Here is a 14,256-nt window from a genome sequence, read left to right as displayed (position 1 = left end):
ACATTCCATAGATCAGGAAAGAAACACTATTAATTTGGCATCTATATTTAAGATAGAGCTCAAATTAATTTTAAATGACTTAGTTTATACACACAAATTTTATTTTATGTTATTTTTTATAGTGTCCAATCTGTAGACTAAATTGCCCCTTATGAAAATCTACAGATAGAACTTGAGAGCTGGACATATAAAATTCTACATAAAATTTAGGAGGTAGTATAAGGTCCTGAGGTCCTTGGAGACATTCCAAAGGAGGAAAAATTGAGTATGAAAAAGTCATTTATAGAAAATAGGTGAAAATATGAAGAGAAGCAATACTAATTCTTGCTTATGGGCCTGGATTGTTGAAATACTGCTAGAGATATGGTAATAATTGGTAGAGTTCAGATGGTAAATTGATTTAGTATATCTGATTATATGATAGACCCTGGAAGATAGGGAGAAATGTGGTAGAATGATTTGGACAATACCTATAATTCCCCTGAGTGTGATTCAGTGAGAAATATTAACTTTCATAAAACCATAATTTGATCAATAATTTTCTTTTCTTTTGTATATTAGAAAAGCATACAATTGATGAGCCAGCTCACGGGCTGATGAGGTTGTGAGTTTTAGTATGTAAGCCTTGAATAATAACTTATATGCTGTGAATTAATCTGTCTCATTTACAAACTCACCAAATATTTGATGTTCTTTTAATGAGGAAAAAACCTTTTTTCAAAAACTAGAGAATAATCTTAAATTAACACAGAGATATAAATGACTGATATTAGACTCATTGTTAAATATTGTATGGGGTGATTGGAAAAAATGCAAAAATGGTAGAAGGGACACAATAGCCTAAAATGAGTCTGATCTATCAATGAGCCTACTGATGTTTATAGTGGATGATGTTGATACCAATGTCTCTCAGTTTAAGCAAGATTCATTAGCATCTTTTGAATAAATAAAGAATAATCAAGTCATAACCAATACAGTAAAGCTTTTAATTATATTGAGCCTGTTTAAAAATTTGTAATTTATTGTATAATTATAACTACATTTTGTCTATTAATCCATTGATAGGTATTTAGGTTGATTTCTTATTTTGGCTATTGTGAAGACTACTGCAATAAACATGGGAATACAGCTATTTGTTCAGCATACTAATGTCATTTCATTTGGTTATATACCCAGTAGTGAGATTCTTGCATCATATGGTAGTTCAGATTGTAATTTTTTGATCAACCTTCATACTGTTTTTCATCATGGCTGTACCAATTTATGTTCCCACCAGTTACATACAAGTGTTCCTTTTCTCCACATTACTGCTAGCATTTTTTAATTTTTTGTCTAATAGGCATCCTAATGGGTGAGATGATACCTCACTGTGGTTTTGATTTTTTACCATGACTACAAGTTATGTTGAATATTTTTTCATATATTTGTTAACCATTTGTATGCCTTTTTGAGAAATGTCTATCCATATATTTTGCCCATATTTAAACTAGGTTATTTGTTGTTGTTTTTTTTGTTTGTTTTTTGGTTTGCTACTGAGTTATTTGAGTTCCTTATATATTCCGGATATCATTATTCAACGACAAAAAATAATGATAGCAAACAACTCTGTCTGACAGCTTTGAAGAGAGCAGTGCATCTCCCAACACGGAGGTTGAGATCTGAGAAGGGACAGACTCCCTGCTCAAGTGGGTCCCTGACCCCTGAGTAGCCTAACTGGGAGACATCCCCCACTAGGGGCAGTCTGACACCCCACACCTCACAGGGTGGAGTACACCCCTGAGAGGAAGCTTCCAAAGCAAGAATCAGACAGGTACACTTGCTGTTCAGCAATATTCTATCTTCTGCAGCCTCTGCTGCTGATACCCAGGCAAACAGGGTCTGGAGTGGACCTCAAGCAATCTCCAACAGACCTACAGCTGAGGGTCCTGACTGTTAGAAGGAAAACTATCAAACAGGAAGGACACCTACACCAAAACCCCATCAGTACATCACCATCATCAAAGACCAGAGGCAGATAAAACCACAAAGATGGGGAAAAAGCAGGGCAGAAAAGCTGGAAATTCAAAAAATAAGAGCGCATCTCCCCCGGCAAAGGAGCGCAGCTCATCGCCAGCAACGGATCAAAGCTGGACGGAGAATGACTTTGACAAGATGAGAGAAGAAGGCTTCAGTCCATCAAATTTCTCAGAGCTAAAGGAGGAATTACGTACCCAGCACAAAGAAACTAAAAATCTTGAAAAAAAAGTGGAAGAATTGATGGCTAGAGTAATTAATGCAGAGAAGGTCATAAACGAAATGAAAGAGATGAAAACCATGACACGAGAAATACGTGACAAATGCACAAGCTTCAGTAACCGACTCGATCAACTGGAAGAAAGAGTATCTGCGATTGAGGATCAAATGAATGAAATGAAGCGAGAAGAGAAACCAAAAGAAAAAAGAAGAAAAAGAAATGAACAAAGCCTGCAAGAAGTATGGGATTATGTAAAAAGACCAAATCTACGTCTGATTGGGGTGCCTGAAAGTGAGGGGGAAAATGGAACCAAGTTGGAAAACACTCTTCAGGATATCATCCAGGAGAACTGCCCCAACCTAGTAGGGCAGGCCAACATTCAAATCCAGGAAATACAGAGAACGCCACAAAGATACTCCTCGAGAAGAGCAACTCCAAGACACATAATTGCCAGATTCACCAAAGTTGAAATGAAGGAAAAAATCTTAAGGGCAGCCAGAGAGAAAGGTCGGGTTACCCACAAAGGGAAGCCCATCAGACTAACAGCAGATCTCTCGGCAGAAACTCTCCAAGCCAGAAGAGAGTGGGGGCCAATATTCAACATTCTTCAAGAAAAGAATTTTAAACCCAGAATTTCATATCCAGCCAAACTAAGTTTCATAAGTGAAGGAGAAATAAAATCCTTTACAGATAAGCAAATGCTTAGAGATTTTGTCACCACTAGGCCTGCCTTACAAGAGACCCTGAAGGAAGCACTAAACATGGAAAGGAACAACCGGTACCAGCCATTGCAAAAACATGCCAAAATGTAAAGACCATCGAGGCTAGGAAGAAACTGCATCAACTAACGAGCAAAATAACCAGTTAATATCATAATGGCAGGATCAAGTTCATACATAACAATCTTAACCTTAAATGTAAATGGACTAAAGGCTCCAATTAAAAGACACAGACTGGCAAACTGGATCAAGAGTCAAGACCCATCAGTCTGCTGTATTCAGGAGACCCATCTCACACGCAGAGACATACATAGGCTCAAAATAAAGGGATGGAGGAAGATTTACCAAGCAAATGGAGAACAAAAAAAAGCGGGGGTTGCAATACTAGTCTCTGATAAAACAGACTTTAAACCATCAAAGATCAAAAGAGACAAAGAAGGCCATTACATAATGGTAAAGGAATCAATTCAACAGGAAGAGCTAACTATCCTAAATATATATGCACCCAATACAGGAGCACCCAGATTCATAAAGCAAGTCCTTAGAGACTTACAAAGAGACTTAGACTCCCATACAATAATAATGGGAGACTTCAACACTCCACTGTCAACATTAGACAGATCAACGAGACAGAAAGTTAACAAGGATATCCAGGAATTGAACTAATCTCTGCAGCAAGCAGACCTAATAGACATCTATAGAACTCTCCACCCCAAATCAACAGAATATACATTCTTCTCAGCACCACATCGTACTTACTCCAAAATCGACCACGTAATTGGAAGTAAAGCACTCCTCAGCAAATGTACAAGAACAGAAATTATAACAAACTGTCTCTCAGACCACAGTGCAATCAAACTAGAACTCAGGACTAAGAAACTCAATCAAAACCGCTCAACTACATGGAAACTGAACAACCTGCTCCTGAATGACTACTGGGTACATAACGAAATGAAGGCAGAAATAAAGATGTTCTTTGAAACCAAGGAGAACAAAGATACAAAATACCAGAATCTCTGGGACACATTTAAAGCAGTGTGTAGAGGGAAATTTATAGCACTAAATGCCCACAAGAGAAAGCAGGAAAGATCTAAAATTGACACTCTAACATCGCAATTAAAAGAACTAGAGAAGCAAGAGCAAACACATTCGAAAGCTAGCAGAAGGCAAGAAATAACTAAGATCAGAGCAGAACTGAAGGAGATAGAGACACAAAAAACTCTCCAAAAAATCAATGAATCCAGGAGCTGGTTTTTTGAAAAGATCAACAAAATTTACAGACCACTAGCAAGACTAATAAAGAAGAAAAGAGAGAAGAATCAAATCGACGCAATTAAAAATGATAAAGGGGATATCACCACCGACCCCACAGAAATACAAACTACCATCAGAGAATACTATAAACACCTCTACGCAAATAAACTGGAAAATCTAGAAGAAATGGATAATTTCCTGGACACTTACACTCTTCCAAGACTAAACCAGGAAGAAGTTGAATCCCTGAATAGACCAATAGCAGGCTCTGAAATTGAGGCAATAATTAATAGCCTACCAACCAAAAAAAGTCCAGGACCAGATGGATTCACAGCTGAATTCTACCAGAGGTACAAGGAGGAGTTGGTACCATTCCTTCTGAAACTATTCCAATCAATAGGAAAAGAGGGAATCCTCCCTAACTCATTTTATGAGGCCAACATCATCCTGATACCAAAGCCTGGCAGAGACACAACAAAAAAAAGAGAATTTTAGACCAATATCCCTGATGAACATCGATGCAAAAATCCTCAATAAAGTACTGGCAAACCGGATTCAGCAACACATCAAAAAGCTTATCCACCATGATCAAGTGGGCTTCATCCCTGGGATGCAAGGTTGGTTCAACATTCACAAATCAAAAAAACATAATCCAGCATATAAACAGAACCAAAGACAAGAACCACATGATTATCTCAATAGATGCAGAAAAGGCTTTTGACAAAATTCAACAGCCCTTCATGCTAAAAACGCTCAATAAATTCGGTATTGATGGAACGTACCTCAAAATAATAAGAGCTATTTATGACAAACCCACAGCCAATATCATACTGAATGGGCAAAAACTGGAAAAATTCCCTTTGAAAACTGGCACAAGACAGGGATGCCCTCTCTCACCACTCCTATTCAACATAGTGCTGGAAGTTCTGGCTAGGGCAATTAGGCAAGAGAAAGAAATCAAGGGTATTCAGTTAGGAAAAGAAGAAGTCAAACTGTCCCTGTTTGCAGATGACATGATTGTATATTTAGAAAACCCCATTGTCTCAGCCCAAAATCTCCTTAAGCTGATAAGCAACTTCAGCAAAGTCTCAGGATACAAAATTAATGTGCAAAAATCACAAGCATTCTTATACACCAGTAAAAGACAAACAGAGAGCCAAATCAGGAATGAACTTCAAAGAGAATCAAATACCTAGGAATCCAACTGACAAGGGATGTAAAGGACCTCTTCAAGGAGAACTACAAACCACTGCTCAGTGAAATCAAAGAGGACACAAACAAATGGAAGAACATACCATGCTCATGGATAGGAAGAATCAATATCGTGAAAATGGCCATACTGCCCAAGGTAATTTATAGATTCAATGCCATCCCCATCAAGCTACCAATGAGTTTCTTCACAGAATTGGAAAAAACTGCTTTAAAGTTCATATGGAACCAAAAAAGAGCCCGCATCTCCAAGACAATCCTAAGTCAAAAGAACAAAGCTGGAGGCATCACGCTACCTGACTTCAAACTATACTACAAGGCTACAGTAACCAAAACAGCATGGTACTGGTACCAAAACAGAGATATAGACCAATGGAACAGAACAGAGTCCTCAGAAATAATACCACACATCTACAGCCATCTGATCTTTGACAAACCTGAGAGAAACAAGAAATGGGGAAAGGATTCCCTATTTAATAAATGGTGCTGGGAAAATTGGCTAGCCATAAGTAGAAAGCTGAAACTGGATCCTTTCCTTACTCCTTATACGAAAATTAATTCAAGATGGATTAGAGACTTAAATGTTAGACCTAATACCATAAAAATCCTAGAGGAAAACCTAGGTAGTACCATTCAGGACATAGGCATGGGCAAAGACTTCATGTCTAAAACACCAAAAGCAACGCCAGCAAAAGCCAAAATTGACAAATGGGATCTCATTAAATTAAAGAGCTTCTGCACAGCAAAAGAAACTACCATCAGAGTGAACAGGCAACCTACAGAATGGGAGAAAATTTTTGCAATCTACTCATCTGACACAGGGCTAATATCCAGAACCTACAAAGAACTCAAACAAATTTACAAGAAAAAAACAAACAACCCCATCAAAAAGTGGGCAAAGGATATGAACAGACATTTCTCAAAAGAAGACATTCAGACAGCCAACAGACACATGAAAAAATGCTCATCATCACTGGCCATCAGAGAAATGCAAATCAAAACCACAATGAGATACCATCTCACACCAGTTAGAATGGCGATCATTCAAAAGTCAGGAAACAACAGGTGCTGGAGAGGATGTGGAGAAATAGGAACACTTTTACACTGTTGGTGGGATTGTAAACTAGTTCAACCATTATGGAAAACAGTATGGCGATTCCTCAAGGATCTAGAACTAGATGTACCATATGACCCAGCCATCCCATTACTGGGTATATACCCAAAGGATTATAAATTATGCTGCTATAAAGACACATGCACACATATGTTTATTGCAGCAGTATTCACAATAGCAAAGACTTGGAATCAACCCCAATGTCCATCAGTGACAGACTGGATTAAGAAAATGTGGCACATATACACCATGGAATACTATGCAGCCATCAAAAAGGATGAGTTTGTGTCCTTTGTAGGGACATGGATGCAGCTGGAAACCATCATTCTTAGCAAACTATCACAAGAACAGAAAACCAAACACCGCATGTTCTCACTCATAGGTGGGAACTGAACAATGAGATCACTTGGACTCAGGAAGGGGAACATCACACACCGGGGCCTATCATGGGGATGGGGGAGGGGGGAGGGATTGCACTGGGAGTTATACCTGATGTAAATGACGAGTTGATGGGTGCAGCACAGCAACATGGCACAAGTATACATATGTAACAAACCTGCACGTTATGCACATGTACCCTACAACTTAAAGTATAATAATAATAAATAAATTTAAAAAAAAATGATAGCCTATCATTTGCATCAACATGCAAACACCTAGAGGATATCATGTGAAGTGAAATAAACCAAGCACAGAAGAACAAATATCACATGATCTCATTCACCTGAATCTAAAAAATAGTTAATCTTATGGAATTAGAAAGTAGAACAGTGTTTACCAGATGTTAGGGAGAATAGAGGGGATGGGAGTATGAGGAGAGGTTGATCAATGGGTACAAAGTTACACAGAAGGAATAAGTTCTGGTGTTCCATTGCACAGCCAGGCAACTATAGTTAATGATAATATATAATTCAAAATACCTAGAACAGAGGAGTTTGAATCTTCTCACTACAAATAAATGACAAGCGTTTGAAGTGATGGACATGCTAATTACCCTGATTTGATTATTACACAATGTATATATGTATTGAAACATCACACTGTATTCCATAAACATGTACAATTATTGTGGCTCAATTAAAAAAATAAAACTTAAAAAAATAATTATTTTGAAGTGACATCAGCCAAACAGTGAACTAGGAAGCCCTAGGTATCTATTTTCCCCATGGAAACATTAAAACAAGCAAACAAAAAAGTAGAGACCGGCTAAACGTACTTATAGGAGTTCTGGAAAATAGCCAAAAGTGTACAGCAACCACGTGAATGCCCAATCAAGAAAAGCAGAATTCAAATGGTGGGAAATTTCCTCACTTTTTTTTATTGATTGTTACCTTCATATACCCAGTATTGCACAGTGTTGGTTTAGAGGAGGCAGCTTCCCTGTTTCCAGTTCCCTCCCTCAAAGCAGGGACAGCATAACAATGTTTTAACTTGTCTGTGGGCTTTCTGAGTGACTAGTATCTGTTTCACTTGACTTGGAGTTCAGTCAGGGAAAAGTACTTTGATGATCTTTGGTAAAGCTGCTGGAAAACTATCACCCACAGATACCTGAGGCCAGAGATTTAAGGTGAAGATATTCAATTGACCATCTAAGGCAGCAGTCCATTTCTCAGTTCTCTCCTTTAAACTGGAGGGAGCAGAGCAGAACTTATTTGCAAGATTCTAATTTATCTGGGGGATTCCTAAAGGACTAGTCTCTGTTACGTGTAACTCAGATCTCAGCCTGGAAAAGTGACAGAGAGCAGCAAGTACTACTCATAAAAATTGAAGGGGGACTACAGACCTGTAGAAGCCTGGAGTTTCTCAAACCACACACCTGTAAGGATAGCTAATTGCAACAAAACAAAACAGAATGTCGGCATGTCTTGGTATAGATGAAGACAAATTGGAACACATGTACATTGTTGGTAGGAACTTAAAATTGTGCAACTACTGGCCGGGCGCGGTGGCTCACACCTGCAATCCCAGCACTTTGGGAGGCCGAGGCGGTCGGATCACAAGGTCAGGAGATCAAGACCATCCTGGCTAACACGGTGAAACCCCGTCTCTACTAAAAATACAAAAAAAAAATTAGCTGGGGGTGGTGGTGGGCACCTGTAGTCCCAGCTACTGGGGAGGCTGAGGCAGGAGAATGGCGTGAATCCAGGAGGTGGAGCTTGCAGTGAGCCGAGATCGCATCACTACACTCCAGCCTGGGTGACAGAACGAGACTCCTTCTCAAAAAAAAAAAAAAAAAAAAAAAAAAGGGCAAAAGCACAACTACTATGGAAAATAGTATGGAAGTTACAAAAAAATATATATATATAATTACTATATAACACAATTCCTCTTGTGGGTATATATCCAAATGAATTGAAATCAATAATTTGAACATATATTTGTATGCTCATTTTCACAGCAGCAATAAAGGAAAGATGGAAACCAACCCATATGGCCATCAACGGATAACTGGATAAAACGTGGTATGTACACACAATGGAATATTTTTTCAGCCTTACAAAGAAATGAAATTCTGACACGTTACAACATGGATAAGCCCTGAAGACATTATTCCACGTGAAATAAGCAGACACAGGAAGACAAATATTGTATGATTGCACTTATACGAGGTACCCAGAGCAGTGAAATTGATAGACAGTGAAAGTAGAATGATGATTGTCAGATGCTGGGGGAGAGGGCTGTGAGGAGTTATTGTTTATTTGGTACAGAGTTTTCATTTAAAAAGATAACAAAAGATCTGGAAATAAATGGTGATAATTGTTGCACCATGTTAAGGTATTTAATGCCACTGAAGTGTACATTTAAAAATGGTTAAAATTTGCAATCTCATATTATGTGGGTTTACCACAATAAAAAATAAATATGAAGAATATTTATATTATATTTATCTTACTGACATACTTACATTATTAAAAACGTTATTAAGTACATGGCAAATGTCTTTTAACAAAAATATTTGATTAATTATAATTATTGTAGAGACGGGCTTCTATAAACATGCCAGATAAAATAAAGTGTACTGTATTTTCTTGATGAGAATGACAGTGGCAGTCTTTTTAAAGAAAAGAACAGACAGGAATTTTTCTCAAGATATTATTTGGAGTGTCTATTAGAATTGGCTGAATATTTATATAACCTGCAACAGCAGAATTGATCATGCAGAAAAAAAACCCAGCAAAAATGACAGCAGATCATTTGAAATTAACCAGTTACAGGAACAAAGGAGAGGAAAGGAATAAAAAGCATGAGGACACCAAACAGGACCTATGGAACACCGTCAAGTGAAAAATATATACGAAATATTATATTCTTAGGAAGAGTAGAGAAGAAAAAGGGGGCAAAGACCTATTTAAAGAAATAGTGGTTTAAAACTTTCCAAATCTTGGGAGGGATAATAACATCTAACTACATGATACTGGAAGGATCCCAAGCTGGATCAATCCAAAGAAAATTATGAGTCACATAATAAAATGTAAAGGGGAGAAACAGAATTTTACGAGTTTTTTTTAATGGAATTGAAGTTAAGTTGTTATTAGCTTTAAACAGATTGTTATATGATGTTGTATGAAAGCCTTATAGTAACCACAAAGAAAACACGTGTAGTAGATTACAAGAAAGATAAAAGAAAAAAAAATTATAGCCACTAATACAGAAAACATCAAATTACAGAGGAAGATAGCAAGAGAGGAAGTAAGGAATAAAGGAACTAAAAAAAATAGTTGAAATTCAATTAACTAAACGACCACAGTAAATGCTTCTCTATTAACAATTACTTAAATTTAAATTAATTAAATATTCTAATCAAAAAGACACAGAGTGGCTGAATGTATGAAAAACAAGATCCAACTAGATATTGCCATCAAGAGACTCACTTTTGTTTTAAGGACACATATAGGTTGAATGTAAAGGGATGAAAAACATTATTCTATGCTAGTGGTAACCGAAAGAGCATGAGTGGAGATGCTTACATGAGACAAAATAGACTTTAAATCAAAATCTGTCACAAGAGACAAAGATCCCACTATATAATGATAAAAGAGTAAATTCATTAAGAGGATATAATAATTATTAGTATTTATGCACCTAATATTGGATCCCCAAATTATAAAAGCAAATATTAATATATCTGAGGGGAGAAATAGATTGTAATACAATAATAGTAGGGAACTTCAACACCCCACTTCCAATATCCAGATGAAAATTCAATAAGGGAACATTGGATGTGAACTACACTTTAGAACAAATGGACCCAATAGACATATATAGAGAACATTCAACCCAAAAGAAGAATATACATTCTTCTCAAACACACATAGAACATTCTCTAAGATAGATCATATGTTGGGCTGCAAAACAAGTCTTAACAAACTTAAGAAGATGGAAATTATATGAAGTATCTTTTTGACCACAATACTATGAAACTAGAAATTAATAACAGGAGGAAAATTGGAAAACTCACAATTATGTGAAAATTAAACAACACACTCCTGAACAACTAATGGGCCAAAGAAAAAATCAAAAGGGAAATTGAAAATTATATTGTGATGAATGAACATAGAAACATGCATGCTAAAGTAGTTCAGAGAGAAAGTATATAATAATAAATGCCTAGATTAAGAAAAATAATTATCCCAACTGAACAACCTAACTTTACACCTCAAAGAACTTAAGAAAAAGAAAAAACTAAGCTGAGATGTAGCAGAAGGAAAACAATAATAAAGATTAGAGCAGAAATAAGTGAAGTAAAGACTAGGAAGACAATACAAAAGATCAACAAAACTAAGAGTTGATTTTTTGAAAGGGAAAAAATATCTACAAACCTTTAGGTAGACAAAGAAACTAGAGAGAGAACTCAAGTGAATAAAATTATAAATTAAAGAAGAATGCTATGATTTTGATACCTTTTGTTTGTCCCCACCAACACTCATGTTGAAGTTTAATCCCCAGTGTGGAGACCCTGGGAAGTGAAGGGCTGTAGTAGGAGGTGTTTGGGTTATGAAGGTGGATCCCTCATGAGTGTCTTCATGTTGTTCTCATGGTAGTGAATCCTCATTCTTGTGAAACTAATAGTTCTCATGGGAATGAATTAGTTCCACAAAGAATGGGTTATTATAAAGCCAGAATGTCCCTAATGTTTTTCTCTCTTCACATAGGTCCACTTCCCCTTTGATCTTTTCCATGTTGTGATGCAGAACAAAAGCCCTCACCAGAAGCCGGAACCATGTCTTTTAACTTCTCAGTCTATACAACCATGAGCTAAATACAACTATTTTCTTTATGAATTACTCAATGTCAGTATTCTTTTATAGCAATAAAAAAGAATAAAAGCAGGAGACATTATAACTCATGACACAGAAATAAAAAGGGTCATAAGAAACTGCTCTGCAAAATTATACACAAAAATTGAATAACTTAGAAGAAATGTATACATGCCTAAAAATATACAAATTACCAAGAATCAGTCATAAAGAAATGGAAAATCAAAACGGATCAATAACAACTAAGGGGACTGAAGTGATAATTCAAACACCCCTACAATGAAAAGCCCAGGACCCTATGGGTTCACAGGTGAATTCTAACAAGCATTTAAAGAAGAATCAATGCTAATCCTTTTCAAATTGTCCCCCAAAATTGAACAGGACAGAACACCTCCAAACTCACTTTACAAGGCCAAGATTACCTTCATACTAAAGTCACATAAGGACACTACAAGAAAAGAAAAACATAAGCCAATATTCCTGATGAACATAAATGCAAAAATCTTCAATGAAATATTGGCAAACTGAATTCAACAGCATATTTCAAAAATCATGCATCTGCTCAAGTGGAATGTACCCCTGTGAATTAAAGGTGTTTCACATACACAGATCAATAAATGTAGTATACCAGATTTACACAAGGAAGCATAAAAGCAATGTCACAATAGATGCAGTGAAAGCATATGACAAAATTTAACATCCTTTCATGATGAAAACTTTCAATAAATTAGGTATAGAAGGTGTACACTCAAACACAGTAAAGACAATAAATGACAAGCCCACAGCTAACATCATATTCAATGATTAAAAGCTGAAGGATATTCCTCTACACTCAGAAAATACAAGGATTCCCACTATCTCTACTTCTATTCAACCTAGCAGTGGAAGTCCTAGCCAGAGAAACTAGGCAAAAAAAAAAAAAAGAAAAAGAAAAAGAAAAGAAGGAAGAAAAAAAAAAGTAAAGAAAAGAAAAGAAAGAGAGAAAGAAAGAAGGAAAGAAAAAAGAAAAGAAAGAGAGAAAGAAAGAAAGAAGGAAAGAAAAGAAAGAAAGAGAAAGAAAGAAAGAAAGAAGAAAGAAAGGAAAGAAATAAAGAAAAAAAAGAAGGAAAGAAAGAAAAAGAAAGAAAGGAAGGAAGAAAGGAAGGAGAGAAGAGAAGAGAAGGAAGGGCATCCAAATCAGAGAGGAAGAAAAAAAGTTTCTCTATTTGCCAATTATGTGATGAATCTTACACATAGGCAAGCCAAAACACTTCAAAAAAATCTGTTAGGACTAATAAACTGTTAGAAATAATATGGAAGGTTGTAAGATACAAAATCAACATCCAATAATGAGTAGTGTTTCTATATATTAACAAGAATTACCCAAAAATGAGATTAATAAAGCAATTCCATGGACAATAGCATCAGAAATAATACAACATATAGAAATGAATTTAGCCAAAGAGGCGAAAGGTATCTACACTAAACTATAAGATACAGATGAAAGAAATCGAAGAAGATACCAATTAGTTGAAAGATATCCCATGTTCATGAATCAGAAGAATATTGTTAAATATTCAGACAACCTAAAGTGATCTTCAGGTTCAACACAAACTATATCAAAATTTAAATGGCACTTTTCACAGAAATAGAGTCAACAATCCTAAAATTCATATGCAATCACAAAAGACTCTGAATAGCCAAAGCAATCTTGAGAAAGAAGAGTAAAGTTGGAGGCATCACAATGAAGTTATATTAAAAAGCTATAGTACTCAAAACGTATGGTATTGGCATAAAAATGAGACATACAGATCAATAGAACAGATTAGAGAGCCCGGAAAAGAACCCATGCATATTTAGTCAACTAATCTTTGACAAGAGTGTCAAGAATACACAATGATGAAAAGATAATCTCTTCAAAAAATTGTTTTGGTAAAATTGGTTAACCACATGCAAAAATGAAATAAAATTTGACGCTTATCTTACACACGAATAAAATTAATTTGTAATTGATTTAATACTTAATCTTTAAATGTAAGACCTTAAATTATAAAACTCATAGAAGGAAACAGCATAAAAATTCCTTGATATTTTGATCTTGGCAATGATTTCTTGAATATATCACCAAACATAGAGGCAACTAAAGCATATTGAACAAGTGAGACCTCATAAAACGAAAAAGATTCTGAACATCAAAGGAAAGAATCAACAACATGAAAAGGCAACCTATGGAATGAATAAAATATTTCCATACTGTATATTTAATGAAGGGCTAAAATTTAATATACATAAGCAACTCATACAACTCAATAGCAAAAGTACAAATAACCTGATTAAAGGTGGGCAAAGGACCTGAATAGATATTTTTCCAAAGAAGACATAAAATTGGCCAACATTTATATGAAAAGGTGCTCAACATCACTAATCATCAGGGAAATGCAAAGCACAATCATGGTAAGATATTATCTCACACCTGTTAGGATGGTTATT

At 35.9% G+C, this 14,256-nt stretch overlaps 1 long non-coding RNA gene across 1 annotated transcript in view; it reads left to right on the top strand.

Annotated features, from left to right (window-relative positions):
- LOC105468443 (uncharacterized) overlaps nt 1-11,851 on the top strand; it is a 37,059-nt gene extending 25,208 nt beyond the window's left edge. The window contains exons 2-3 of the long non-coding RNA XR_979481.2: nt 8,928-8,991; nt 11,683-11,851. This is a non-coding gene — a long non-coding RNA (uncharacterized lncRNA). The remainder of the gene's footprint in view (nt 1-8,927; nt 8,992-11,682) is intronic.
- Nucleotides 11,852-14,256: the final 2,405 nt, after the last annotated feature.

Source organism: Macaca nemestrina, chromosome X (genome assembly GCF_043159975.1).
Source record: "Macaca nemestrina isolate mMacNem1 chromosome X, mMacNem.hap1, whole genome shotgun sequence".
NCBI lineage: Eukaryota > Metazoa > Chordata > Mammalia > Primates > Cercopithecidae > Macaca > Macaca nemestrina.
The sequence above is the reverse complement of the archived record's forward strand: the minus strand, read 5'-3'. Positions and strand labels throughout refer to the sequence as shown.